Raw genomic sequence first — 5,938 nt, forward strand, 5'->3', positions numbered from 1 at the left:
AATCGGTCCAAAGACCTGGAAGCTATTGAAAAAATCGGCCCAGGTTTTCATGAAAAATGGCCCCCTTTCACTAAAATATTCACCAAAAATACAAATTCCACCCGAATCCAATGGGGACTGCTGTGTCTCTTTCAGCCAGTATAGGACCACGTTTGAAGAAATTTCGAGTCAATCGGTCCAAACACCTGGAAGCTATTGAAAAAATCGGCAGAGGTTTTCATGAAAAATGGCCGCTTGTCTTTAAAATATTCACCAAAAATACAAATTCCACCCGATTCCAATGGGGACTGCTGTGTCTCGTTCAGCCAGTATAGGACCACGTTTGGGAGAAATTTCGAGTCAATAGGTCCAAAGACCTGGAAGCTATTGAAAAATTCGGCCCAGGTTTTCATGAAAAATGGCCCCCTTTCACTAAAATATTCACCAAAAATACAAATTCCACCCGAATCCAATGGGGACTGCTGTGTCTCGTTCAGCCAGTATAGGACCATGTTTGGGAGAGATTTCGGGTCAATCGGTCCAAACACCTGGAAGCTATTGAAAAAATCGGCCGAGGTTTTCATGAAAAATGGCCCTTTTTCATTAAAATATTCACCAAAAATACAAATTCCACCAGAATCCAACGGGGACTGCTGTGTCTCGTTCAGCCGGTACAGGAGCACGTTTGGGGGAAATTTCGAGTCAATCGGTCCAAAGACCTGGAAGCTATTGAAAAAATCGGCCGAGGTGTTGAGGAAAAATGGCGGCTTTTCCTTTAAAATATTCATGTAAAATACAAATTCCACCAGAATCCGACCAAAACTGGCGAGCCTCATTCCACCGGTGAGGAGGACATGCGTGATCAATTTCGAGTCAATCGGTCAAAAGACGACCGTGGTCCGAAACCCCAGCCCCTTAACCCTAACCCTGGCCCTAACAGCAGCCTTAAGCCGGCCTCATTTAAAATGGCCCCTTTCACTAAAATATTCACCAAAAATACAAATTCCACCCGAATCCAACGGGCACTGCTGTGTCTCGTTCAGCCGGTACAGGAGCACGTTTGGGAGAAGTTTCGAGTCAATCGGTCCAAAGACCTGGAAGCTATTGAAATAAATCGGCGGGGTAATTTTTCGTGAAAAATGGTCTTTTCTTTAAAATATTCATGTAAAATACAAATTCCACCGGAATCCAACCAAAACTGGCGACCCTGCTTACACCAGTGAGGAGGACATGCCTGATCGATTTCGGGTCAATCGGTCCAGCCAATCACTAACCCTAACCCTAACCCTAACCCTAGCCTCAGCCTTAAGCCAGGCCTCATGAAAGATTGTCCCTCTGACTAAAATATTCACCAAAAATACAAACTTCACCCGAATCCAACGGGGACTGCTGTGTCTCGTTCAGCCGGTACAGGAGCACGTTTGGGGGAAATTTCGAGTCAATCGGTCCAAAGACCTGGAAGCTATTGAAAAAATCGGCCGAGGTGTTGAGGAAAAATGGCGGCTTTTCCTTTAAAATATTCATGTAAAATACAAATTCCACCAGAATCCGACCAAAACTGGCGAGCCTCATTCCACCGGTGAGGAGGACATGCGTGATCAATTTCGAGTCAATCGGTCAAAAGACGACCGTGGTCCGAAACCCCAGCCCCTTAACCCTAACCCTAGCCCTAACAGCAGCCTTAAGCCAGCCTCATTTAAAATGGCCCCTTTCACTAAAATATTCACCAAAAATACAAATTCCACCCGAATCCAACGGGGACTGCTGTGTCTCGTTCAGCCGGTACAGGAGCACGTTTGGGAGAAGTTTCGAGGCAATCGGTCCAAAGACCTGGAAGCTATTGAAATAAATCGGCGGGGTATTTTTTCGTGAAAAATGGTCTTTTCTTTAAAATATTCATGTAAAATACAAATTCCACCGGAATCCAACCAAAACTGGCGACCCTGCTTACACCAGTGAGGAGGACATGCCCGATCGATTTCGGGTCAATCGGTCCAGCCAATCACTAACCCTAACCCTAACCCTAACCCTAGCCTCAGCCTTAAGCCAGGCCTCATGAAAGATTGTCCCTCTGACTAAAATATTCACCAAAAATACAAATTTCACCCGAATCCAACGGGGACTGCTGTGTCTCGTTCAGCCGGTACAGGAGCACGTTTGGGGGAAATTTCGAGTCAATCGGTCCAAAGACCTGGAAGCTATTGAAAAAATCGGCCGAGGTGTTGAGGAAAAATGGCGGCTTTTCCTTTAAAATTTCATGTAAAATACAAATTCCACCAGAATCCGACCAAAACTGGCGAGCCTCATTCCACCGGTGAGGAGGACATGCGTGATCAATTTCGAGTCAATCGGTCAAAAGACGACCGTGGTCCGAAACCCCAGCCCCTTAACCCTAACCCTGGCCCTAACAGCAGCCTTAAGCCGGCCTCATTTAAAATGGCCCCTTTCACTAAAATATTCACCAAAAATACAAATTCCACCCGAATCCAACGGGGACTGCTGTGTCTCGTTCAGCCGGTACAGGAGCACGTTTGGGAGAAGTTTCGAGGCAATCGGTCCAAAGACCTGGAAGCTATTGAAATAAATCGGCGGGGTATTTTTTCGTGAAAAATGGTCTTTTCTTTAAAATATTCATGTAAAATACAAATTCCACCGGAATCCAACCAAAACTGGCGACCCTGCTTACACCAGTGAGGAGGACATGCCCGATCGATTTCGGGTCAATCGGTCCAGCCAATCACTAACCCTAACCCTAACCCTAACCCTAGCCTCAGCCTTAAGCCAGGCCTCATGAAAGATTGTCCCTCTGACTAAAATATTCACCAAAAATACAAATTTCACCCGAATCCAACGGGGACTGCTGTGTCTTGTTCAGCCGGTACAGGAGCACGTTTGGGGGAAATTTCGAGTCAATCGGTCCGAAGACCTGGAAGCTATTGAAAAAATCGGCCGAGGTTTTGATGAAAAATGGCCGCTTTTCCTTTAAAATATTCATGTAAAATACAAATTCCACCAGAATCCGACCAAAACTGGCGAGCCTCATTCCACCGGTGAGGAGGACATGCGTGATCAATTTCGAGTCAATCGGTCAAAAGACGACCGTGGTCCGAAACCCCAGCCCCTTAACCCTAACCCTGGCCCTAACAGCAGCCTTAAGCCGGCCTCATTTAAAATGGCCCCTTTCACTAAAATATTCACCAAAAATACAAATTCCACCCGAATCCAACGGGCACTGCTGTGTCTCGTTCAGCCGGTACAGGAGCACGTTTGGGAGAAGTTTCGAGTCAATCGGTCCAAAGACCTGGAAGCTATTGAAATAAATCGGCGGGGTAATTTTTCGTGAAAAATGGTCTTTTCTTTAAAATATTCATGTAAAATACAAATTCCACCGGAATCCAACCAAAACTGGCGACCCTGCTTACACCAGTGAGGAGGACATGCCTGATCGATTTCGGGTCAATCGGTCCAGCCAATCACTAACCCTAACCCTAACCCTAACCCTAGCCTCAGCCTTAAGCCAGGCCTCATGAAAGATTGTCCCTCTGACTAAAATATTCACCAAAAATACAAATTTCACCCGAATCCAACGGGGACTGCTGTGTCTCGTTCAGCCGGTACAGGAGCACGTTTGGGGGAAATTTCGAGTCAATCGGTCCAAAGACCTGGAAGCTATTGAAAAAATCGGCCGAGGTGTTGAGGAAAAATGGCGGCTTTTCCTTTAAAATTTCATGTAAAATACAAATTCCACCAGAATCCGACCAAAACTGGCGAGCCTCATTCCACCGGTGAGGAGGACATGCGTGATCAATTTCGAGTCAATCGGTCAAAAGACGACCGTGGTCCGAAACCCCAGCCCCTTAACCCTAACCCTGGCCCTAACAGCAGCCTTAAGCCGGCCTCATTTAAAATGGCCCCTTTCACTAAAATATTCACCAAAAATACAAATTCCACCCGAATCCAACGGGCACTGCTGTGTCTCGTTCAGCCGGTACAGGAGCACGTTTGGGAGAAGTTTCGAGTCAATCGGTCCAAAGACCTGGAAGCTATTGAAATAAATCGGCGGGGTAATTTTTCGTGAAAAATGGTCTTTTCTTTAAAATATTCATGTAAAATACAAATTCCACCGGAATCCAACCAAAACTGGCGACCCTGCTTACACCAGTGAGGAGGACATGCCTGATCGATTTCGGGTCAATCGGTCCAGCCAATCACTAACCCTAACCCTAACCCTAACCCTAGCCTCAGCCTTAAGCCAGGCCTCATGAAAGATTGTCCCTCTGACTAAAATATTCACCAAAAATACAAATTTCACCCGAATCCAACGGGGACTGCTGTGTCTCGTTCAGCCGGTACAGGAGCACGTCTGGGGGAAATTTCGAGTCAATCGGTCCAAAGACCTGGAAGCTATTGAAAAAATCGGCCGAGGTGTTGAGGAAAAATGGCGGCTTTTCCTTTAAAATATTCATGTAAAATACATATTCCACCAGAATCCGACCAAAACTGGCGAGCCTCATTCCACCGGTGAGGAGGACATGCGTGATCAATTTCGAGTCAATCGGTCAAAAGACGACCGTGGTCCGAAACCCCAGCCCCTTAACCCTAACCCTGGCCCTAACAGCAGCCTTAAGCCGGCCTCATTTAAAATGGCCCCTTTCACTAAAATATTCACCAAAAATACAAATTCCACCCGAATCCAACGGGCACTGCTGTGTCTCGTTCAGCCGGTACAGGAGCACGTTTGGGAGAAGTTTCGAGTCAATCGGTCCAAAGACCTGGAAGCTATTGAAATAAATCGGCGGGGTAATTTTTCGTGAAAAATGGTCTTTTCTTTAAAATATTCATGTAAAATACAAATTCCACCGGAATCCAACCAAAACTGGCGACCCTGCTTACACCAGTGAGGAGGACATGCCTGATCGATTTCGGGTCAATCGGTCCAGCCAATCACTAACCCTAACCCTAACCCTAACCCTAGCCTCAGCCTTAAGCCAGGCCTCATGAAAGATTGTCCCTCTGACTAAAATATTCACCAAAAATACAAATTTCACCCGAATCCAACGGGGACTGCTGTGTCTCGTTCAGCCGGTACAGGAGCACGTTTGGGGGAAATTTCGAGTCAATCGGTCCAAAGACCTGGAAGCTATTGAAAAAATCGGCCGAGGTGTTGAGGAAAAATGGCGGCTTTTCCTTTAAAATATTCATGTAAAATACAAATTCCACCAGAATCCGACCAAAACTGGCGAGCCTCATTCCACCGGTGTGGAGGACATGCGTGATCAATTTCGAGTCAATCGGTCAAAAGACGACCGTGGTCCGAAACCCCAGCCCCTTAACCCTAACCCTGGCCCTAACAGCAGCCTTAAGCCGGCCTCATTTAAAATGGCCCCTTTCACTAAAATATTCACCAAAAATACAAATTCCACCCGAATCCAACGGGCACTGCTGTGTCTCGTTCAGCCGGTACAGGAGCACGTTTGGGAGAAGTTTCGAGTCAATCGGTCCAAAGACCTGGAAGCTATTGAAATAAATCGGCGGGGTATTTTTTCGTGAAAAATGGTCTTTTCTTTAAAATATTCATGTAAAATACAAATTCCACCGGAATCCAACCAAAACTGGCGACCCTGCTTACACCAGTGAGGAGGACATGCCTGATCGATTTCGGGTCCATCGGTCCAGCCAATCACTAACCCTAACCCTAACCCTAACCCTAGCCTCAGCCTTAAGCCAGGCCTCATGAAAGATTGTCCCTCTGACTAAAATATTCACCAAAAATACAAATTTCACCCGAATCCAACGGGGACTGCTGTGTCTCGTTCAGCCGGTACAGGAGCACGTTTGGGGGCAATTTCGAGTCAATCGGTCCAAAGACCTGGAAGCTATTGAAAAAATCGGCCGAGGTGTTGAGGAAAAATGGCCGCTTTTCCTTTAAAATATTCATGTAAAATACAAATTCCACCAG

Source organism: Pagrus pagrus (assembly GCF_965226575.1).
Source record: "Pagrus pagrus genome assembly, chromosome: 3".
Lineage (NCBI taxonomy): Eukaryota > Metazoa > Chordata > Actinopteri > Spariformes > Sparidae > Pagrus > Pagrus pagrus.